This window comes from Paroedura picta, chromosome 6 (genome assembly GCF_049243985.1).
Source record: "Paroedura picta isolate Pp20150507F chromosome 6, Ppicta_v3.0, whole genome shotgun sequence".
Classification (NCBI taxonomy): domain Eukaryota; kingdom Metazoa; phylum Chordata; class Lepidosauria; order Squamata; family Gekkonidae; genus Paroedura; species Paroedura picta.
This window is the reverse complement of record NC_135374.1, coordinates 6,883,252-6,907,856: the sequence shown is the minus strand read 5'-3', so window position 1 is coordinate 6,907,856 and position 24,605 is coordinate 6,883,252. Positions and strand designations below refer to the sequence as shown.

The 24,605-nt window shown below is 51.5% G+C and overlaps 1 protein-coding gene across 2 annotated transcripts in view; it reads left to right on the top strand.

The window, feature by feature from the left end:
* The window catches only part of TENM4 (teneurin transmembrane protein 4), a 1,513,397-nt gene that overhangs the window by 772,908 nt on the left and 715,884 nt on the right, over positions 1 to 24,605 (top strand). Inside the window, exon 1 of one of the 2 annotated variants that reach the window (XM_077341304.1) lies at positions 14,203 to 14,225. The exons of the other annotated variant lie outside the window; for it this stretch is intronic. The gene's annotated coding sequence lies outside the window, so the exon portion shown is untranslated. Of the gene's footprint in view, positions 1 to 14,202; positions 14,226 to 24,605 lie in introns of those variants that run through there. 2 annotated transcript variants of the gene reach the window in all.

Genomic DNA, 24,605 nt, shown 5'->3' with positions numbered 1-24,605 from the left:
TCATTCCGTCTCCTTTCGGCTTAGGGACGCTAGCTTTCGGGCGGGAACAGGGGGGTCCCCTGGATGTACAACGACACCAGACAACAGAGATAAGTTCCCCTGGAGAAAATGGACGCTCTGGAGGGTGGACTCCATGCCTTTGTACCCCGTTGATTGTTTTATTTATTTATTTCATTTATAGGCTATACTTCTTTACAGCTCAGGTTGGCTCATAAAGGTCCAAATACGCATACAGAAGATATAAATATGGAATTTCAATAAAAAGCGCAATAATCATGCCTAATCAAAAGCGATGGGTACTTCCCGGGGACATGCTGGCCCTCGGATTGGCCCTTAGTAAGAGGGCCCTCCCCCACTGAGGGCCAATCAGAGGCTGTGCCATTCTCCCTGGCCTCCTTGCCACTGGAGGACAGCAGAGAGGACAGATTGCATGTTCCATGGCAGTCCTGCTGCTCTCTCCTTTTTCTTCACTGCTGGGGAAGGACGGGGAAACCCTTCCACAGCAGACCTGCCACTCTCTGCGGCCTCATAGACACCGGGAAAGTTGGAGGGGGCCCTACCCATATTTTAACAGGCTTCTCTACTCGCTTAAAATAATTGGTGCCCAAGTCTGATGAAACATCTATTTCAGGGGATGGGGAACGGCCTCAACCTGGCCTCAACCATGTGCCTGCTGGAACAGTTCTGTCTTCCAAGCCCAGCAGAACACGTTAAGGTCCTGCAGGGCTCTGATTTCATTAGGCAGAGCATTCCACAAGGCCTGGGGCCAGGGCTTGGGCCAGGGCCAAATACAGAGCATCACTCCCCAAGACACAACAACATAAGATAATCCATGTTGACTCAGGTCAGGGGCCCATCCAGTCCCATGCTCTGAGTCACACAGTGGCCAAAACCCAGGTGTCATCAGGAGGGTCCACTGGTGGGGCCACACCTCCAGAAGCCCCCCCCCCATTCTTGCCCCCAGGTACCCAGAATACAGACCATCACTGCCCCCAGACAGAGTATTCCATCTATACCTTGTGATGAATAGCTACCGATGAGCCTCTTGCTATCTTTCTCCAATCCCTTTTGAGGCTGTTTATTGTAGCTGCTACCACTTCCTGCAGCAGTGAATTCCGCATTCATATGAACATAAGAGAAGAGAAGCCATGTCAGATCAGCCCAGTGGCCCATCCAGTCCAGCCCTCAGCATCATGCAATGATGGCCAAAACCCACGGGCCATAAGGAAGTCACAGTGTTGGGTGCATCTCCAAAATAGCTGCATCAGATCATTTAGATGTTTGCCCAGTCTGTGATTCTGAGTGCAGTAAATAAGCCTCCTAAGCAGAATATTGCTCAAAAGGTAAAACTTACATTTATTCAAGTAGAATCAGTTCAGGTTACAGTCAAAAGAAGGGAAGGAAGCCTAATCCTAAGAATACTTTCCCTATCACAAATGGCCAGCATGTTGTCTGTTCTGGAGGGACCAGCAGAGACATGTGTCTCTACGGAAGGCCATGTGCAGAGAGAGAATGAGAGGACAAGGAATAGGGAGAGATAAGCCTAACCTAAAGAGTACTTTCCCTGTCACAAATGGCCAACTCGTCCAGCATCACGGGTGTGGGAGGATGAGGGCATCATATCTGCAAGAAACCTGCAAGGACATGTGTCTCCATGGAAGGCCATGTGCAGAGAGAGAGAACGATAGACCAAAGGAATAGGGAGAGATAAGCCTGACCTAAAGAGTACTTTCCCTGTCACAAATGGCCATCTCATCCAGCATCACGGGTGTGGGAGGATGAGGGCATCATATCTACAAGAAACCTGCAAGGACATGTGTCTCCATGGAAGGCCATGTGCAGAGAGAAAGAATGATAGACCAAAGGAATAGGGAGAGAAGCCTGACCTAAAGAGTACTTTCCCTGTCACAAATTGCCAACTCATCCAGCATCATGGCTATGGGAGGATGAGGGCATCATATCTACAAGAAACCTGTAGAGACATGTATCTCCATGGAAGGCCATGTACAGAGAGAGAGTGAGAGGACAAAGGGAGAGGTGGAGTCAGAGGACAGCTCCCAGGTTAGGACTTATTTCCCATTCAAGGAAATAAGACCTGTGCATTCTTTGAGTGCTGTAAAAGGTAAAGGCATCCCCTGTGCAAGCACCGGGTCATGTCTGACCCTTGGGGTGACGCCCTCCAGCGTTTTCATGGCAGACTCAATACGGGGTGGTTTGCCAGTGCCTTCCCCACTCATGACCGTTTACTCCCCAGCAGCAAGCTGGATACTCCTTTTACCGACCTCGGAAGGATGGAAGGCTGAGTCAACCTTGAGCCAGCTGCTGGGATTGAACTCCCAGCCTCATGGGCAGAACTTTCCGACTGCATGTCTGCTGCCTTACCACTCTGCGCCCCAAGAGGCTCTTTTGAGTGCTGTAACGCCCACCAATATCCACTCATGCTGGGTCATATACTGCAGCACAGATATCAGGCCACGCGTATTTTAAACAATTTACTCTTCTTTTTTTTTGTTGCTAGGTAGTAGTTGTACAGATTCTTAGTTTTCACAACTCCTCCACACACACGCCACACACAAAATGAGTATGAATAAATACATATCATAGAACAGGGGATGATCCTCTCTATGAGGTTGGTATCGGGTTTTATGCAAATGATAGTGCTTTGTATAATTTATTCCGAGAGCAGGAGGATTTGGATAATTGTCGTGGTTCGGTCCTTGGTGGCTTGGGAACCGGACCGAACCCCGCCATCAGAGGCGCCCGCGATCACGGAGGTAGGGCATGGTGATCATAGGCAAGCCGGCAGCTGGGCGCCCCACCCGATCGTTGAGGTGGCAATGGCCGCTAAAGAACCTCAATGTCCCCCTCCACCTTTTGACAAGGGCCCGGAGATGGCCCTTTGTTCCAGGAAAATGGGCCATCAGGAACCCCGGAAAACCTCGCATATGTGCATGAGTCATGATTGTATCAGCATGTTCCCTCCGCAAGTACTGGGTGGGGCAATACAGCCTAAGGAGGTGGGTTTTGTATAAAAGGGAGCTTCCACCTGGAGTTCGGTGGAAGCTCTTACTCCATACCAGCGGACTCCACGTTGCTGAAATAAAGCTTGTTCCTGTTGTATCGTTCACCAGGCCTGGCGTGACGTTTTCTTCAAAGGGGCACCCTGTTTTTTCAGTTAGCAAGCGGGTCCCCGACATCGTAAGAGCTTCCCACCGAACTCCAGGGTCGGCATCGCATCCGAGCGCTTATCGGGACGGATCCAGAGATGGCGTTTTCAAGCAACGGGGCGGTCTCGACCCCCACGAACCCCGGGAACATGAGTTTAATGTCCCCGGGAGATTTCCTCCGAAAATCGGGGGGCCAGGAGCAGCTGTCCGGGACCCCGAGACCCTCGGCAGCGGCGGCCAAGGGAAGGCGCCGGGCCATGGGGTTCCCAAGCACGGCGGGGAGCGCGCCGAGGTCTGGGGGGTTGGCCCCAACCTGGGACACCCAGCTGAGGCAGGCGCTTCGCCCGGTAGGACCTGAGGAATCCCTAGAGGACCTGCGGCGGGCCATGGCGGACTTGGCCAGGCGCTTGCAGGCAGCTGAAGCCCGTGAGCAAGCTCGGGCCGGGCCCGGAGGGACTGGTAATACAACGGCGGAGGGGATCGCGTCGAGTGAGGACGTCTCCAGCGACGAGGACGAGCCCGGCACTGGTGAGCGGGCCCCGGACCCCGACCCGGAGCAGTTTTCAGTCCCGAGTAGGCGAGACGGCCAGCGGAGAGGCGAGACACCAGAGGATCTCGGGGGAGCGGGGGAGCCGACGGGGCGGCGAGAGCCGGACCAACGCAGGAGCGACGTGCAAGGCAGGGAGCGGCACGGCGTCGTTGGGCAAGTTGGTAGCCGGTGGAGCGGGGCAGGACGAGATGGCGGACGCCGAGAATCCCGGATCCGGAGGGGGTCGGACTACTCTCCAAAACGTTCCCCCCCAGAGCTTAAGGCGCGTTTCGACGGGACGCCGGACGACCTCCCGCAGTTCCTCCTCCACGCGCTGACGCATGCCCGGAGGTATGGAGACCGGTATGAGGACTCCGAGGACTTGGTCTGGGGGGTGGCCTCGTGTCTCCAGGGCAAGGCGGGTCAGTGGTACCTAGGGTTGGCCGAGCGCGGCGACCCGGCAACTCGGGACCTGCAGGACTTCGTGGTCGCGCTCCGCCGACGATTCCAGGACCCCCAGGCTGAGGACAAGGCAAAGAGTCGGATCAAGGGACTTCGACAGGGTACTAGGGGGGTTATGGACTATATAGACATTTTCCGGAGGGAAGCAGGCAAGGTGTTCTCCTGGAACGAGGAGACCCAAATCGAGTACTTCCGGGAGGGCCTTAACTCGAAGCTCAGGGAATGGGCCGTGATCAAGGGGACGGAAGAAGATCTGTCTACACTGGAGGGGTGGTGTTTTGTGGTCGCCAAGCTGGAAGCCAGCCTGGGTTGGGCCGCCGCACCCCCCCCGGGAGGCCAAAGGCGGGTCAGCCGAGGCGCCGAGACCGGGCCCCGACAACTCTCGCCCCAAACGACCCCCGAACCCCGAGCGGGAAAGGAGACGCCGGGAAGGTCTGTGCCTGAAATGCGGGGGGTCAGGACATTTCGCAGCAGCGTGCCAACGGCAAGGGGGGGAGGACCGCGGGCTCTCCCAGGGGGGAGGTGCGACACGCCCCCAGCAGGCACGCCGGGCGGAGGACCTCCGCAACGAACCGGGAAGCGCCCAGGCGACGGGAAACGGCCAGGACCTGCTGTAGACGGCGCCGGGCAGCAGGTCCCGCGGTGCGAGGGAAAACCCCTACAGCATGAGGCGCGACCTCCGAACGTGGTAATTTTAGAGCTCCGGAACCCGGAGAACGGACTAAGTTGGGTGGGGGAGGCTCTTTTGGACTCTGGATGCGACCACAGCATGGTCCACCCCCAGATAGCCCGGGCTTTGGGGCTACCGAAGCGCATTCGGAAGGTTCCCCTGGTTTTCGTCCAGATGGACGGCAGCCCGATTCAGGGGGGCCCTTTCGGGGAGGAGGTGGGTCCTATCGCCATCCACATAGGGGACCACCAAGAGCTGCGGTGGCTGATCCAGGTCCCCGTAGCGGGATATCGGGCGGTGTTGGGCCTGGATTGGCTGAAGGAACACAACCCCGTGGTGGACTGGCGGGCGGGGACCCTGAAGTTCGACTTGACGGTGGGTGCACGGCATCGGGTCCCCCACGAGAATTCCAGCCACAAGAGGACGGCGGCGCGTCCCAGGGGAGCGGCGGCGGCGCAGCAGGAGATACCAGAGCCCGAGGTCCCGCCAGAGTACCGAGACCTCGCAGCCGTTTTCAGCGAGCGGGAAGCGGACGAGCTACCCCCACACCGCCGCACGGACTGCGCTATCAACATCCCAGAGGGGGCGGTACTACCCAAAGGGCGCATCTACAAGATGAGTGAGGGTGAGCTCAAGGACCTCCGGGAGTTTTTGGGTAAAAATCTGGCCCGAGGTTTCATCCGGCCCGCTTCCAGTCCCATGGGAGCTCCAGTCTTGTTCGTCCGGAAAAAGGATGGGTCCCGACGGCTGTGCCAGGACTACCGGGGCCTCAACGCCATCGCAGCGGGGAACGCTTACCCCCTCCCGCTGATCCCGGATTTGCTGGCCCGGCTGGGCAAAGGGACTCTGTTCACTAAGCTGGACCTAAGGGAGGCGTACTACCGGGTACGCATCCGGGAGGGGGATGAGTGGAAAACAGCGTTTAACTGTCAATTGGGACAATTCGAATTTAAAGTGATGCCGTTCGGTTTAAGCGGGGCACCTGGGGTTTTCATGAGTCTAATTAATGAGGTGTTGCAGGACCTTCTGTTTCAGGGGGTGGTTGTTTATTTGGATGACGTCCTGATCTACAGCCAAGATCCCCAAGAGCACGTGACCCTGGTGAGGGAGGTGTTAAAGCGCCTGCTGGCAAACCACCTATACGTGAAGCTGGCTAAGTGCGAATTCCACCGTCCCTCCCTGGACTATTTGGGCTACCGCATCTCAGCCCAGGGCATAGCTATGGACCCCGAGAAGGTGCAGGCGGTGCTGGCCTGGGAAAGGCCCCGCACCCGGAAACAGCTACAAAGCTTCCTGGGGTTTGCTAACTTTTTTAGAGGCTTCATCCCCAGATACTCCTCCGTAGTGGCTCCCCTCACGGACTTGCTAGGTACCAAGGGGAGAGGTCCTCGCGCCACGCGGCCCAGCGCAGCGCTCGGCTGGAATGAGAAATCGGAGGCAGCGTTCCTGGCCCTCAAGCAAGCTTTCGCGTCTGAGCCCACGCTACTGCACGTCGACCCAACCCAGCCGATGGTGGTACAAGTCGACGCCAGCGACGCAGCAGCCGGGGCGGTTCTCCTGCAGCGAGACAAGGCGGGACAGCTGAGGCCGGCGGCCTACCTCTCACGAAAATTCGCCGAAACGGAGCGGAACTGGTCTACCTGGGAGAAGGAGGCGTTTGCGATTAAGTTCGCCCTCACCGAATGGCGGCATTGGCTGGAGGAAACAGAGGAGCCGTTCGAGGTCTGGACAGATCACAAGAATCTGGAGGCGCTCCGGCAACCGCGATCCCTGAACGCCAAGCAGATGAGGTGGGCGGAGTTCTTTTCGCGGTACAATTTCAAGCTTGGTCACATCCCCGGCAAAGAGAATTTCCTCGCGGACGCCCTCTCCCGTCTGCCGCATTATGGGGAGGGGTACGCTCCCTGCACCAGGTCCGTGTTTGGTGAGGAGCAGCTGGGACGGGGGGTCGTCACTAGGCGTCGGGCCAGGGAGGAATGGGAGCCCGACCCGGCGACCGCCCCGCTCCGAGACCGCCTAGTGGCAGCCTACGGGACAGACGAGGAGCTGGCTGAGCTCCGGGACGCTTTGATTTTGGACTCCGGTCTCTGGCGGAGGGGGGAGGCTGTCTACGTCCCGGAAGGGCTACGACGGGAAGCCCTCAGCCTCTGCCACGATGCTAAGACCGCCGGGCACTTCGGTTTCGTAAAATCCTGGAAGTTGGCCCGGCGGCGGTTTTGGTGGCCCAGTCTGCGGCGGGACACAAAAGCTTACGTCAGTGGTTGTCCTGTCTGCCTGACCTGCAAGCCGGGGGTTGGCAAGCCGAAAGGTCTGCTGCACCCGCTCGAGGTCCCGACCCGGCCGTGGTCAGTGATCTCCATGGACTTTATAACAGACTTGCCTCCCAGCAAGGGGAAAACGGTGATCTGGGTGGTGGTAGATCTATTTTCCAAACAGGCCCATTTCATTCCTTGCGCCAGTGTCCCCAGTGCTTCACAGTTGGCTCGGATGTTCCTGGATCACGTGTTCCGACTGCACGGGCTGCCGGACAAGGTGATTTCCGATCGGGGCTCACAATTCGTGTCCCGGTTTTGGCAAGCTTTCCTGCGCCTGTTAGACATCGAGCAAGGGCTGAGCTCCGCTTACCACCCCCAGACGGACGGGCAGACCGAGCGGGTTAATCAAGTACTGGAGCAGTACTTGCGGTGTTTCGGTTCCTATCATCAAGACACCTGGGTGCCCCTGCTCCCCCTGGCCGAGTTCGCGTACAACAACGCAGACCACAGCAGCACGGAGATGTCGCCTTTTGCCGTCGTCTACGGGACAGACCTGAGACACTTCCCGGAGCTTGGAGAGGTCCCCGCCCGGGAATCGGCCGACCTTCGCGAGTGGGGGAAGCGTGCCGGGAGCTGCTGGAAGTCGCTGCAGGAGCAGCTCCACAAAGTCAAGGCAGCGCAGAAAGAGGACGCCGACCGGAAGAGACGACCAGCTGAAGAGATCCGACCGGGGGATCGAGTTTACCTTTCCACCCGGAACCTACGGTTGAATTTGCCCAGCAAGAAGCTAGGCCCTCGGTTTTTGGGGCCTTTCGAGGTCTTGGCCCCGATCAACGAAGTTTCGGTCAAGCTCAAGCTCCCCAAGAACCTCCGGCACATCCATCCCGTCTTTCACGTGAGCCTTCTAAAAAAAACTCCGGACGGTGACGTTTGGCACCCTGTGTTTTCCCCGCCAGCGCCCGAGGTCCTGCCGGGGGGGGAGCACCACGAGGTGGCGGATATCCTGGACTCTAGACTCCACAGGGGGAAGTTGCAGTACCTCGTGGAATGGAAGGACTTCGCTTTGGGGGACCGGGAATGGGTCTGGGCAGCGGACGTCCTTGCGCCCCGACTCACTGAACGTTTCCACAAGCGGTATCCTGGCCGTCCCGGGGGGTTGGAGAATGGACCTTTGGGGGGGCAGAATGTCGTGGTTCGGTCCTTGGTGGCTTGGGAACCGGACCGAACCCCGCCATCAGAGGCGCCCGCGATCACGGAGGTAGGGCATGGTGATCATAGGCAAGCCGGCAGCTGGGCGCCCCACCCGATCGTTGAGGTGGCAATGGCCGCTAAAGAACCTCAATGTCCCCCTCCACCTTTTGACAAGGGCCCGGAGATGGCCCTTTGTTCCAGGAAAATGGGCCATCAGGAACCCCGGAAAACCTCGCATATGTGCATGAGTCATGATTGTATCAGCATGTTCCCTCCGCAAGTACTGGGTGGGGCAATACAGCCTAAGGAGGTGGGTTTTGTATAAAAGGGAGCTTCCACCTGGAGTTCGGTGGAAGCTCTTACTCCATACCAGCGGACTCCACGTTGCTGAAATAAAGCTTGTTCCTGTTGTATCGTTCACCAGGCCTGGCGTGACGTTTTCTTCAAAGGGGCACCCTGTTTTTTCAGTTAGCAAGCGGGTCCCCGACAATAATGTTCTTTCCATTCTTTCCTTATGTTTGATGTCCACTTTAGTCTTGTCACCTCCAACACCGCCCCTCAGGAAATCGAGATATAGGCAGAATCCGTGCTTTTTTTTAAAAAAAGAAGAAATTTTGTAGTGAGGAAAAATGAATCCTTCGAATTGCATGTGTCATGCATATGTATTTAGTTTTACATATTTTGCTAGTTGCAGCGAAAAGCTGGAATCCGTGCCTAGAACGAAAAGGGTGCCCAGCCGAAACCACGTTCCCACCCACCCCCTTTCTGAGATTTCTCTGTTTTTATTGGGGCTTCTGACTGCTTTCAACAAAATGTTTGTAAGACATCTTGAGTCTCCGCTGAGAAAGGTTTTAAACAGTGTCTCCACGTATGACCACAGTCCTTTTCAAACCTATTTCTATCCCCACAGGTATAAGCTTTAGAGACTTGCATTAAAATATGAGAATCTTGACAATTCCAAATGCCATGCACGGTATCACTGGCAGTCTTCAAGCAAAGGTTGGAGACACACTTTTCTTGGATGCTTTAGGATGCTCTGGGCTGATCCTGCGTTGAGCAGGAGGTTGGACTAGATGGCCTGTGTGGCCCCTTCCAACTCTTTGATTCTGTGATTCTAGTTCAGCAGTGGAATAGGCTGCCTAAGGAGGTGGTGAGCTCCCCCTCACTTGCAGTCTTCAAGCAAAGGTTGGATGCACACTTTTCTTGGATGCTTTAGGGTGCTCTGGGCTGATCTTAATTATTGACTCTCTATACAAACCCGATCTTGTCAGATCTCCAAAGCTAAGCAGGGTCAGCCCTAGCCAATATTTGGATCAGAGATCAGAGATCTCCAAGGATTGTCAGGATCCTGATGTGGGGGCAGGCCATGGCAAACCACCTCTGATTGTAATCTTGCAATGAAAACCCCATGGAGCTCACCATAAATCAACTATGATTATGCAGCTATGATTTGTTGAGCCATATGGAAGGGCGGTATAGAAATATAAAATAAAATAAATAAATTTTCCACCGCTGCCATCATAAATGAAGAGCTCAGTTCCATTTTGTATAAACATCTGGAGCAGAGGTCCATCAGTGGCCCAACCACAAGGTCTAGATGGAACGCTCAGCCTGGGGCACTGATGCTCTGTCTCCTTGGTACTTGGAGGGCAACAGTGAGATGGCTTCTGGAGTTTTGGCCCCACTGGTGGAACTTCTGATGACACCCGGGTTTTGACGACCGTGTTGGGCCCATTGGCTTGATCCAATATAGAATCATAGAATCATAGAGTTGGAAGGGGCCATATAGGCCATCTAGTCCAACCCCGTGCTCAACGCAGGATCAGCCCTAAGCATCCTAAAGCATCCAAGAAAAGTGTGTATCCAACCTTTGCTTGAAGACTGCCCATGAAGACATGGCCCCTTGTCCTGATCCAACATGGCTTCTCTTATCTTATGTCTGGGGCAGTGATGCTCTGTCTTCTTGGTGCTTAAAGGGCAACAGTGGGAGGACATCTGGAGTTCTGGCTCCACTGCTGGACCTCCTGATGGCACCTGGGCCATGGCCCATTGGTATGATCTAACATGGCTTCTCTTATGTTCTGCATATTCTTGGTGCTTGGAGGGTTTGGCTGCCAGGTGACACAGAGTGCTGGACTTTATGTTCTCTTTAATCTTGATGTTTGGGGGGCAACAATGGGACGGCTTCTGGAGTTCTGTCCTAGCTGGTAGGCCTCTTGTTGGCACCTGGATTTTGTTCACTGTGTGACACAGAACGTTGGACCAGATGGCCCATTGGCCTGATCCAATATGGTTTCTCTTAAGTTCTTATGATTCTTTGGAAGCAAGAGGAACGCCACGGTCCCATTGTCCACCTCTGCTCCGTGTGGAAACAGGGATTTTTAAAAACAACTCTCTGGTGTCATAAGCATGATGGACAGGAGCATAAGCATGAAGGACAGGAGCAACCTCAGTGGCTTAGGCATTGTGAGAAACTCTTTCCAAGGATTCCCATGTCATGTTTTCCCATGTCCCATGATTTCCTCTGGAGTGATAGCATTTCACAATGTTATAGAATCATAGAATCATGGAAGAGGCCACACAGGCCATCTAGTCCAACCCCCTGCTCAACGCAGGATCAGCCCTAAGCATCCTAAAGCATCCAAGAAAAGTGTGTATCCAACCTTTGCTTGAAGACTGCCAGTGAGGGGGAGCTCACCACCTCCTTAGGCAGCCTATTTCACTGCTGAACTACTCGGACTGTGAAATTTTTTTTCCTGATATCTAGCCTATATCGTTGTACTTGTAGAATCATAGAGTTGGAAGGGGCTACACAGGCCATCTAGTCCAACCCCTGCTCAACACAGGATCAGCCCTAAGCATCCTAAAGCATCCAAGAAAAGTGTGTATCCAACCTTTGCTTGAAGACTCCCCCCCCCTCCAAAAAAAAAATTGTTCTCATTCATTACTCTGCAGAGCTCCTGGTACATATCAATCAATTTATTTACAGTCTATTGACCAGCGAAGGTACAAATCCAAGACCTTGCAATGACTGTTATTTTTCCCAACAGTCATCATCGCATACACCAGAGCTGGCAGAGAATCTAAGGCAAATACAGACAAATGGGACGGTTTGTAGCGTCTACAATCAAAAAGAAAGAAAACCTATCCTAAGGCTACTAATGATATTTTCAAAATTGGGGAAAATATGGGGAGCAGTTGGATTACTAACATCCCTGCAGTGCAGAGCCAAAGGCCGCTGTACGCTTTAAACGATTTAATAAGAATTAACAGAGGTATTGAATTATCTCTTTGGATGTCCATTATACTTACATGCAAGTGAGAGGACAACCACTGAGGAAAATTACCCTTTGAGAACGGGAGATATCTAGAATTCTGGTTGGATTCTACACTGCATTAAAGCAACATAGAACAAAGAGACCTTTTGCTTTATTTTATTCTGTGCAAATTTTGAACATATTGTTAGCGGCCTACGGATCGGTGTTCTTTCTCTTTGATTAGAGAATCTAAGGCTGCAGGAAGAACAGGTTCTCATTTCAGGGATGCCAAACTCCAGGTGGCGGCTGGAGAACTGGGATTGCCACTGTTCTCCTGGCGACGGATGGACTCTGTGGGATAAAGCCTCCTTGACGACCCTCCCCTCCCCAAACCGCAGGTATCTCAGGCTCTACACCTCTCCTCCCCCCCCTCCAGTCTCTTGGTATTTCCAAACCTGGAGGTGGGAATCTTAATCTATTCCCTCCCACCTGTGATTGGCTCTCTGGTCCACAATGCCACTGAGCCCCTTGGATCACTGGTAGTCAACCTGTGGTCCTCCAGATGTCCATGGGCTACAATCCCCATGAGCCCCTACCAGCGTTTGATGGCAGGGGCTCATGGGAAATGTAGTCCATGGACATCTGGAGGACCACAAGTTGACTACCCCTGCTTTGGATTCTATCCAGACAGGGAACCACGGATACCTTCTACCTTCACCAAAAAACCCAGCCGATATAAATAATTGCAATTGCTCTGTGGCCAAAAGCTGTGATGACTGAAGGCATTCCTTTAGGTTATGCACGATGAATATCTCACTGGGAGGTGTGAAGAAAAAAACTCCAAATTGTTTTGTCACTGAGTGGTTCCATAAAGCCTTGAAAGGCCAAAACTGCTCACTTGTGCTTCACGTCCCAGCTAGCAGGAGATGGGGATCCCCTGGAATCACAGCTCACATCCAGACGGCAGAATTCACTTCCCCAAAATCCACCCTCCCCAGGCTCCACCCCACCCCCAATGCCCAGGTGTTTCCCAACCTGGATCTAGCAACCTGACCTCTCATCCCCTGCCTTTGGCTAACAAAGACCTGGCAGTCTAGCTGTATGCAGTTCATTCCTCAGCAGCGTGCTTTTGATTTCGGAATATGGCCAAAAGCTTCCTAGAACATACATGAAGACATGAAACGGTCTTCTACTGAATCAGACCCCTGATTCATCAAGAAGAAGAAGAAGAAGAAGAAGAAGAAGAAGAAGAAGAAGAAGAAGAAGAAGAAGAAGAAGAAGAAGAAGAAGAAGAAGACTCAGGGCTCAAAGCAGCTTAAAATCGCCTTCCCTTTCCTCTCCCCACAACAGACACCCTGTGAGGGAGGGGAGGCTGAGAGAGCCCTGAGATTACTGAAGAAAAAGAGTTGGTTCTTATATGCCACTTTTCTCTACCCGAAGGAGGCTCAAAGCGGCTTACAGTCGCCTTCCCTTCCTCTCCCCACAACAGACACCCTGTGAGGTGGGTGAGGCTGAGAGAGCCCTGAGATTACTGAAGAAGAAGAAGAGTTGGTTCTTACATGTCGCTTTTCCCTACCCGAAGGAGGCTCAAAGCGGCTTACAGTCGCCTTCCCTTTCCTCTCCCCACAACAGACACCCTGTGGGGTGGGCGAGGCTGAGAGAGCCCTGAGATTACTGAAGAAGAAGAAGAGTTGGTTCTTACATGTCGCTTTTCCCTACCCGAAGGAGGCTCAAAGCGGCTTACAGTCGCCTTCCCTTTCCTCTCCCCACAACAGACACCCTGTGGGGTGGGCGAGGCTGAGAGAGCCCTGAGATTACTGAAGAAGAAGAAGAGTTGGTTCTTACATGTCGCTTTTCCCTACCCGAAGGAGGCTCAAAGCGGCTTACATTCACCTTCCCTTTCCTCTCCCCACAACAGACACCCTGTGGGGTGGGTGAGGCTGAGAGAGCCCCGATAAATTGGCTCTGGTGCTCCGGGTGCCACAAATCCTTAAACCGCTCCTGCCTCCTACCCATTCTGCAAAAGCATTTAGGCGCAGGTCACTGGCAGATCTGATTACAACAAACCTTGAGCCGCAAAAGAAATGCAAAAGAAATGCAAGCTGAGCGGGAGGGGGAGGGGGAGGGGGGGAGAAATCCGAAATCAGACAGGTGGGCGCAACACCTGCCCAATCCCCGGCAAGGCCAGGAGGGAAAGTGACGTCCGACCAATTCGGTGCCCCCACGTGAGCGATGTCACGATACTTACAGGTAGGGAACTAATTGTTACCATGCAGTCTCTCTCCGCTTTTTTTTTTTTTTAAATGAACAACCTGTTGCAATAGCATCGCAACAACCAGCAACCCGCGTGGCCTATTACGCCAGGTTGAGCCACTGCCGGATCCCTTGTGCCAGCCGAGAGGGAGAAAATAATATATCCACGGCTTTCATCACTTGTGCTGTTTCTCACCCTGGCAGTTTCCCCTTCTCGTCCCCTTGTCCCCTTATTTACCCGTCCCGGCTTTCCGATTCGGCTTTCCTTCCGTGCACGGCGAGCGGCCACGGTTTCAGATGACGCTTTCGGCCCCCAAAGCCCGGCTCTGAGGCTCAGGAAGGATTTTCTGTCCAAACCGGTGCTTCAAGTTTGCCAGCCCGACAGCCGTTGTCCTCAGCGGGGCTGCGATGATTCCAAAAGACCCCGAAGAACATCTGCGGGTAAGCAGGGATGGAGTACTATCTGGCAGGGAGGCACACAGGTGTACAGCTCCGGAGATTTTTATGCATAGGAGCGGGAAGGTGTTGCTGGAGTGACTTGGCTTGAATTGATACCGCGGTGTCTACGTTGCTAAACGTCTACGGTATTTACAGCGGTGTGGACTCTGGATTGAACGGAGAGGGGAAGGGTCTCAGTGCTTAGAAGGGTAACCTCAGCCGTCAAGACGTCAGGTGTGCCTGCATGGACTGCGGGCTGTGATCCAGAAACAGTTCTAGCTTGGGGTCTGAGGCCCGTAGTAACCATGGGGCAAACGGCTGGATTCCCGTATTGTAGGTTTGTAGTCATAAGCCGGGTTGGCAGCTCCCCCATGTGTCAATTACCAGTCCGGTTCAAGTGTCAATTACCAGACCGGAAGAAATGCACCCAGATCAGCCGTTGCTTTCTTGCAGTGACGGAGAAGATACCCCAACGTCACAAGGATTCTCGAGTGTGCTGAAATGTGCAGTGGGGGCCAAAAAGGGGGGGAGGGGGTTAAAAAGAAACAAAAGCAACCTGTGAAACAAGCTAGGAACCAAAGAGGTTCAGCAGTCTAAAAAGTGTTGCCGTAAAAAGATATCAAATGCACATTTTATTGCCCAGTGCGAAAGGTCAGTTAAAAATAAGGCATGAAAAGGTACCAGGATGGGATGAGGAACACAAAATAGCCCCAGATAACAAAATAACCCAGAACAAAATGACCTGGAGGGCGCACAAGGTTACCCACACCCCTACCGCACCCCTCCTTGTGCCAGGTACGAAGGCATGGCGGTGGAATGTGCTGTTGAGCCGCAGACGGTTCATGGTGGCCCCATAGGGTTTTCAAGGACTCAGGTGGGCTAGCCTGGGCCATTCAGGTGGGGAACATAATACCAAAGCACCTTAAAGTTATGGGGACCCCATAGGATGTTCCAGGCAGAAGGTGTTCCAACGTGGTCTGCCATTGTCTATAGCAACCCCAGACTTCCTTGGTGGTCTCCCATCCTTAATTCTCACCAGGGCTGGCCGAGCTTAGCTTCCACAATCTGTCAACATTGAGATGATCACCTGGGAGTTGACGATGCAGATTTTACAAAATGCTCCTCTGTTTAACTTGGCCCTGGACTCTGGGCTCTCCTAAGATTTGACGCCATCTTCGAACTGGAACCGGTTCATTGGCAGTCTTTTATTTTTCATTTCCCAATTATTTTTTTTTTAACCGTGTATTATACTTGAGCATGTTGCTTCCCTTTTTGGTTCCCTCGGTGAACTGAGGTCTTTGTCTCCCTGCATGGTTCTGATGAGTATATGAGTGCTGTGAAAGCGTATTTATAAAAAGCGATCGTGAGGTTTTGGGGTATGTAGCACTACAATTTAGTGTGCATTTTCCCAGGGTGCAGGAGCCCGTGAATGTGTTAAAAGTCCTTTACACACACATACACACACACAGGAAAAATTCTTGATGCAATCTTCCGTAAGATCCCTCTTTGGGTGGTGTGTACATGCTCATCGGCAATACCTGAGGAGGAAAATCAAATTAAGAACCTGCAGATGCAGCCAGCTGTGACTAGTGCCGCCCCAAGATGAATTTTCAAATTCCTCCTGTTTTAATCCAGAATTAAGAAGGAGCGAGACGCGGCATGGAACAAGGTTCTCGATCTTGAAAAATACCAACGGGAGAGAATTGTCTCCTTGTGTGTTTTTCTTGGCTGAATAGACGTGGGGAATGGTCGATTTTCATATCTGCTCCCCAGTTGAATTTGGGGATGGAAAATCCACGGCTGGAAGCAAGCCCCGGGCATATGATGGCGTATTCCGCACCCCAAGGCTCAGACGTAACGATTTCATGTCGGGAAATGATCTAAATAGCCAATACAGAGTACCGATTCTTGAAAGCTTTAAAAAATAAATGGACGGATGAGATTAGGGAAGAGATTAGGAGATCTATAAGCCTCCCAATGGCCTTCTGGGGGAAACCGCAGCCAGATAGAGTCCTGATTCAGATCAGAGGAAAAGTGTGGGAAATACAGTTTGAGATTTGAGAGTGGAGTTTGGAGAAGGGAGGAACCTTGGTAGGGTACGAGGCCCAGCAGTTTGTCTTCCAAAGAAGCTGTTTTCTCCAGGACCGTTTATGCACTGGGACCTTCACTGCCCCACTCCCCTGTCAGGAGCACACAATGGGGGTGGATGAGGTGCACTGGGCCAAATGCTCCCCCATGTGAGTGCAGGAAGAGGTGGAGCAACCTGCCACAACTAAAACTCCAGCCTGCAGCCCGGCATGAAACCTCCAGTGCATAAACGGTCCAGGAGAGGCAGCAGAAATGCTTTCGGTGAATAAGTGATATCTGGAGATCAGCTGAAACGCCAGAAGGTCCAACTGGCCTTGACCAGGGCCAGGGCTTTTTTGGCCTCCACCCCAGACTGGTGGAATGAGCTCCCCGAGAATGTCAGAGCCCTGATGGAATGATCACGGTTCCACAGAGGCTGCAAGACAGAGCTCTTCCGCCGGGCCCGTGGTTGAGGCACGCTTGGAAAAGCAAACACATCAACTGCAGTGCAAGCCAGACAGCCCCCCGTCTGAACAGGCTTCCTCGGGAGGTGGTGGGTTCTCCATCTTTGGAGATTTTTAAGCAGAGGCTGGAGAGCCATCTGACGGAGAGGCTGATTCTGTGAAGGCTCAAGGGGGTGGCAGGTGACAGTGGATGAGAGATAGGGTTGTGGGTGTCCTGCATAGTGCAGGGGGTTGGACTAGATGACCCAGGAGGTCCCTTCCAGCTCTATGATTCTGGGATTCCGAGCCAGAAATCGGAACTTTTATTTATTATTATATTTATTATATCACAAATTGTTTGGGTGTTTTTAACACTTTTGATTTTTAATTGTTATTTGTACCTACTGTTGTGAACCGCCCCAAGGTGGCAGAGTCGATAGGGGAGGCTTATAAATTTGGTTGTAAATAAATATAATTATAAATAAATCAATCCGCAGCCCACCCACCCCCTTTAGAGGTTATCAGGAAAAAAGAGAGGGCTGTGTAATCACAACCCTGAAATGATAGTAAATAATGCTCCCAAAAGTGCAAAATAGTCATTTATAGTGTCATAAAACCAGTTGTTTTTTTTTAATTTAAATTTTTATTTTCATAGAACAGAATAGAAGTAAAGGGGAAAAAATCAGAATATACAACATGAAAATTATGTTATTGCAGCTTAAAAATCAAGAGAGTTATCATCACCAAACAATAGTCTAAATTTGTGTACAATTGTACAACAATTCCACAAGTGTGATACAAAGAATAATTCAGGCAACGTTTCAACAGGTTAGTTCCAGCTGAATTCCAGACGAGGGTCCACTGAAATGATCTTTTATGTCTGTTGGTTATCTTGGTCGGCTGTCAGGACTGCCAAAACCACACAAGGGAAGGGTTAAACCTGGTCTCCCCTTGTGCTGAGGTCTTGCTCCGAATCAGTGGTGTGAATGACTGTCTTTTTAAAAAAAATTCTGGGAAATGCCAGTCATCGATCTCCTACGATTTGGGTCTTCCATTCCAAGCCGGTATATTTAAATGTCACCCGCAAAGAATTCTGGTTGAACTGCTTTACAGGCCAAGCTTTGCAATAATTGTGGCAGGAACCTTATTATAAGAAACTAGTAAGCTAGCCTGCTGTACGTACAATACAGTGGGCGGTTTAAAGATGCTGGAATTTTTACCAGTAACCTGCTGCGAGCCAGCATCATTGAGAGCAGCGGGCTATAAATCCGATGGATGGATGGATGAACGGACGGATGGACAAATAGACACAGACAGGAAGGAAGGAAGGAAGGAGGGAGGGAGGGAGGGAGGGAGGGAGGGAGGGAGGGAAGGAAGGAAGGAAGAGGGAGGGAGGGAGGGAGGGAGGGAAGGAAGGAAGGAGGGAGGGAGGGAGGGAGGGAGGAAGGAAGGAAGGAAGGAAGGAAGGAAGGAAGGAAGGAAGGAAGGAAGGAAGGAAGGAAGGAAGGAAGGAAGGAAGGAAGGAAGGAAAGGTGGTGGAGGGAGGGAGGAAGGGAGGAGAGGCCGCTGCTCATTAACCCCCACACTATTCTGGTTCTAAAAAGGAGCCTAATTGGGGTTACCTGTTAGACACCTGGCTGCAATGGTCTAGCCAGGGCAAGTTGCAGGGTTATTGTCCCCTTTGCGGTCAGGTGTTTGCCTGTCAGGCTTCCCAGACATCTGGTCAGCGCCAACCAAGCAGCAACCAAGGCCGGATTCTCAGCCACCTGGCTGTAATTCCTGCTGACGCATCGCAGCCGCTTTTCGCCAGGCAAAAGTTACCCAGCATTATTATTTTTTTTATGGGCACCTTTTGGGAACAGGGTCGTTTGTCAGGAAATGAAAGCGAATGTTGTGTTGATAAAAAAATTATATAGAAAATCAATGCAGGTCCTTAGAATTCGCAGCCGCCAAAGACCTCTCTCTCTCTCTCTCTCTCTCTCTGTTTCCTTCTAAGATACCCGGCAAAGGGGCTGCGTAATGGAGGCCTTCTGGAATTTTGCACTTGTGGAGCATTATACTTGGGGACAGCTTGAGTGCTGTGACGTTCTGCATGAAGCAGCATGGGAGCGCATGAAATGTCCCTATGGTTGGATACACACTTTTCTTGGATGCTTTAGGATGCTTTGGGCTGATCCTGCGTTGAGCAGGGGGTTGGACTAGATGGCCTCTATGGCCCCTTCCAACTCTAGGATTCTATGATTCTATGATTCTATACTGAAACTATGGTTCCCAGATGTTCTCTTTTTGTATGTGTGTCTGTCCTCTTTTGAGAGCCAACTTGGTGTAGTGGCTTAGAGCAGCGGCCTCTAATCTGGAGAACTGGGTTTGATTCCCCACTCTTCTTCTACATGAATCCTGCTGGGTGACCTTGGGCCAGTCACAGTTCTCTCTGCCCCCCCCCACCTGACATGTGGGGAGAGGGAGGGAAGGGGATTGTCAGCTGCTTTGATACACGTGAGGCCTACTGAGTGACCTTGGGCCAGTCACAGTTCTCCCTGAACTCTCTATGTTTTACCTACCTGATATGGTGTCTGTTGTGGGAAGGGAAGGCAATTAGAAGCTGCTTTGAGGAACATGAGGCCTGCTGGATGACCTTGGGCCGGTCACAGTTCTCTCAGAGCTCTCTAGGCCTCACCTGCCTCACAGGTTGGGGAGAAGAAGAGGAGGCAATTGTACGTCGCTTTGAGACTCCTTTGGGTATTGAAAAGCAGGGTACAAAAAACCCCAGCTCTTTTTCATTTTTTTTTACTCTTTTTTTTTAACTGCTGAAACTGCACTTTTCTGGAACTGGGAGATCAGGAATATTACAAGTTAGTAGCAATGATCACAGCTTAAATAATAAGAGTATTTCAAATGAGATTTGTCATCATGATCACTTCTTTGAAGCAGTCAGTTGGGAAATATGTCCCCCTTTTTTTTTTCTTTCCAAAATCCGGCAACCCTGCTGAATCAGACCCTGGGTCTGTCAAGATTAATATTGTCTACTCAGAATAACAGTAGCTCTCCGGGGTCTTTCCCATCACCCCCTGCCTGATCCTTTTCAGTGGAAATGCCGGGGATTAAACCTGGGACCTTCTGCATGCCAATCAGAGGCTCTACAACTGAGCCAGGCTCCCTCTCCATGGCTCTCCAGGGTCTCAGGTGGAGGTCTTTCCCATCACCCCCTGCCTGGTCCTTTTAACTGGAGATGCTGGAGATTGAACCTGGGACCTTCTGCATGCCAATCAGAGGCTCTCTCACTGAGCCAGGCCCCCTCTCCATGGCTTTCCAGGGTCTCAGGCGGAGGTCTGTAACTGGAGATGCCGGGGATTGAACCTGGGACTTTCCGCATGCCAAGCGAATGCTCCGCCATGGAGTCACAGCCCCTCAACTGGAAAGCTGAACTTCCAATCAGATTCAGAAGCCTCAACCACTTGGCTACAGAGTAAGGTTAGGACCAATTCTGTGTGTCTCATTCTTCTAATTTCAACGTGGGGGAAGGGGGAAATTCCCTGTTTGAATTTCAACCTCTTGTGCAAATTAAAACTATGATCTTTTATCTGCATGCCGTTTTCCTCAAGCCAAATTTACCCCAGTGCAAGGATGCATTTTGCAATATTACGGGCGCGTTAATAAATCTGCATGATCCATTGCATGCATATTGTATACATTGATGATCTGCAATATGCATCCTGTAGAGCAGGGGTAGTCAACCTGTGGTCTTCCAGATGTCCATGGACTACAATTCCCATGAGCCCCCTGCCAGCATTTGCTGGCAGGGGGCTCATGGGAATCGTAGTCCATGGACATCTGGAGGACCACAGGTTGACTACCCCTGCTGTAGAGGCTGCATACGAAATCGGCACCATGTGTGTGAGCTAAACAAAACACTAAAATGCACACTGAAGAGCAGAGATCCAAAATTGTAGACAAACGTACAGTGATTTAAAAAAAATGTTTCATTGCTAGCTGGGGTTAGCCATAAAGCACGGATGGCCAAACTGAGGCTCTCCAGATCCCAGTAACATCTAAGAACCCCCCCCCCAAAAAAAAAACCCCACTCTCCCATGTAACATCCACGCTCTGGCAAATATAAGTACTAACGCAGGAGAAGCTGGTAGTAAGGACGTTGGTGTGAATCTACTATTTTACTCTATTGTTCTATTTTACAGTGTTTTAACTCGTGCTGTTTTAATATGGCTGGACCAAGAGGGGCAGTCCTACAAGTCGAATTATAAATGAACTAGAGGCTAAGACTGTTGCATTCAGGAATACAATGGGCGCTAGATTAGGGGGGTGGAGTGGAAGAACTCAACGGACGGCCTTCTCCTCCCCCCCCCCCCCCGCCCAGGGCCTGGAAAGGCTGCAGGCAGCTGTTAGGGAACTAACTGGCAGGGGCAGCTCTCACGCAGCAGGGATCTGCAGCCTCCGAGCCTCGAAGGGAAGTGGAAGGAGGAGGGGGTGGACAGGGGTGTGGGACGGAAGGCGATTGGCTGGCTGCTGGACAGACAGGCAAGCCGGTTGGAGGAGGAGGCACTCAGAGGCGGGACAACTGTCCTGAGTGGGTGTAAAGTGCTGAGTGGCACTTAAACCATGAGGCCAGCTCCTCCTCCAAGGCCTTACCGGAAATATATAGTGGAACAGATAAATATAAAATTATAACAGACAAGGGTTGTGGAATGGCAAGACAGCCAGGTGACATAAAGGAAACTACTTGAGGTTCTCGAGGTTTTCCTCTTTGACGGAAATTTAGGTTGTGTTTCAGATTCTGCCTTAAGGGCTTTCTGAGCTGAACCGTGGCCCAGACACTTTATGCCAGGGGTAGTCAAACTGCAGCCCTCCAGATGTCCATGGACTACAATTCCCATGAGCCCCTGCCAGCAAACGCTGGCAGGGGCTTCTGGAAATTGTGGTCCATGGACATCTGGAGGGCCGCAGTTTGACTACCCCTGCTTTATGCAAATAAATTAATGCAAATCTTTTATTGCGGTTCCAGAATAACATCTCTCCAGCGCTGCTCTAACATTGGCTGGCCCTGGATGTTTGCTGCACTGATTCCTAGGCAGGGAATGCCAGGTCTTAGGATCAAGCCACTAGCTGCCGGACCAAGACAAAAGCCAGACAACCAAAAGCCGATCTAACCAGCAATAGGAAACTCTGTTTGGACCTTTGGCAGCCCGTATCCTGCTGGAATGCCCTGGCACTTTAAATGCAGTTATTTTTTAATGGTTCCAAATTGGAAAAACGGTGACATTTGGACATAATGAGCAAAGAGCGTTAATTCCCCGTATTCTGGCACTCGGCTGATGCTGTTTCGGTTTGATTTCAATGTCGGACGGGGAGAGGAGAGAAAGGGAGTGGGTCCATGGGGGATAGAGGTGACAGACGAGCGCATAGAACCTATGAGCAAAGCGCACTGTTTCTCTGCCAAAGAGGATTGCACAAATCTATTTCTCTGCACAGTGCTTCTGCCACTCATTTCTCCGTTCTGTGTGTGGTTATCATAGAATTGTAGAATCACAGAGTTGGAAGGGGCCATAGAGGCCATCTAGCCCAACCCCCTGCTCAAGGCACGATCAGCCTGAAGCATCCAGTTGTCTGAGAGCCAGCTTGGTGTAGTGGTTAGAAGTGTGGACTTCTAATCTGGTGAGTCGGGTTTGATTCCCTGCTCCCTCACATGCAGCCAGCTGGGTGACTTTGGGCTCGCCATGGAACTGATAGAGTTGTTCTGATCGAGGAGGAATATCAGGGCTCTCTCAGCCTCACCCACCCCACAGCATGTCTGTTGTGGGGAGAGGAAAGGGAAGGTGAATGTAAGCCGCTTTGAGACTCCTTTGGGTAGAGAAAAGCGGCATATAAGAACCAACTCTTCTTCTTCTTCCTCTTCAGTAGTCTCAGGGCTCTCTCTGCCTCACCTCCCTCACAGGGTGTCTGTTGTGGGGAGAGGAAAGGGAAGGCGATTGTAAGCACCTTTGAGACTCCTTCGGGCAAAGAAAAGCAGGGAACAAAACCTAGCTCTTCTTATTTCCTTCTGTTTTTCGACACCGCACATTGCACCGGGATGAAAAAGAAAAAATTTGAAAATGGCCATCAGTCCAACGGTGGGGAATTCTATGGTATAACATAGGTACCATCGCTTGTATAACATAGGTACCATAGCTACCAGGCTGGGCCTGTCATGGCCTAACCTATCCCGTGGGTGGTTATGAGGCTAAAACGGATGAAATGAGCAGGATATTCTCCTCCATAAGTTCTGCAGGGAAAGGACAGGATTTTAAAAAAGTAATAAATAAATAAATACCTGCTTTCAGGCTTTTTCTCAGTTCTTCTGCTTGCCTTCCGGTGTTGCTAAATGCTTCCAGGTATTATCTCCGAAAACGAGAAATTAAAAGGCCCATAAACACCAAGACTTTTCTTCTTCTGTCTCCTTCAAATTTGGCAGGGAAGATCCCTCAGGTGGCAGGGGCACTCTGGGAGAACCAAATGGATGGGAAAATACAAAGTCAGTAATGCGTTTCTGCTTTTAATTGCCTATAAAACAGGGATACTCTCTCCGATCCACCTGAAATTTGGCAGGGAGGATCGTGTGGATGACGATGCGGATGAGAACTCTGTCCACCTCTGGAGGGACGATAAGAGGGAGGTCCGACTGAAATTAATGCAATTGAATATTACGGGGTGGCCGTTAGATGTCTCAAATGAAACCCACCCCCTTCCTTGAAATACCGAATTTCTCCCCAAATCCCAAAGCGATGAAACAGCATAACATTCAGGAATCCCTTTGCCACTTGCTTGTCAACTTGGACCAACTCGATAAACGAAACTACTCTGTAGTTAAACTGTGTTTCAGCTCGTTGCCAATCTCCAGGTGGTAGCTGGAGATCTCCTGTTTTCACCACCAATCTCCAGGTGACGGAGATCAGTCCTCCTGGAGAAAAATGGCTGCTTTGGAAGGTGAACTTTAGGGCAATCTATCCCACTGAAGTCCCTCCCCCCTCCCCAAATCCCGCCCTCCCAAGCTCCACCCCAAAGATCTGCAGATATTTCCCAATGGACTATTCAGGAAGACTCCTTGATTCCTTGGCTCTCTAGTTCAGGGGTAGTCAACCTGTGGTCCTCGAGATGTCCATGGAATACCAATTCCCATGAGCTCCTGCCAGCAAACGCTGGCAGGGGCTCATGGGAATTGTAGTCCATGGACATCTGGAGGACCACAGGTTGACTACCCTTGCTCTAGTTAACTCCTCTGAGGTTTCTTCCCCCTTCTTCTTTACATGTTATAATCCTTTTCTCCCCCTACCCACAATAATATGTGGAACAGGCTTCCTCAGGAGGTGGTGGGTTCTCCATCTTTGCAGATTTCGAAACAGAGGCTGGAGAGCCATCTGATGGAGAGGCTGATTCTGTGAAGTCTCAAGGGGGTGGCAGGTGACAGTGGATGAGCGAGAGGGTGGTGATTGTCATGCATAGTGCAGAGGGTTGGACTAGATGACCCAGGAGGTCCCTTCCAACTCTAGGATTCTATGATTCTAACATATATTTGTTCCCAACAATTTATTGTATTAACATTGCTTTAACATTTTCATGCAGCAACATTCTTGTTTTTGTTTTCACGACACCCTATTTATTAACTTCTACTATTAACTGTTATAGTTTTCTGCAGATGTATCATTTATACGGGTCAGTTGACCGAATAAACATGCCACTCCGACTCCCAACCAGCCAAGAAGAAATCGGGCTCCAAGGAGCTCAAAGCAAAGCTCATCAGGACAATGACCGTGGTCCCTATCTGGCAGGAAACAAACCTGTGAACAAGCCTTGATACGACAATCTTTCCCCCCCCAACCCCCCC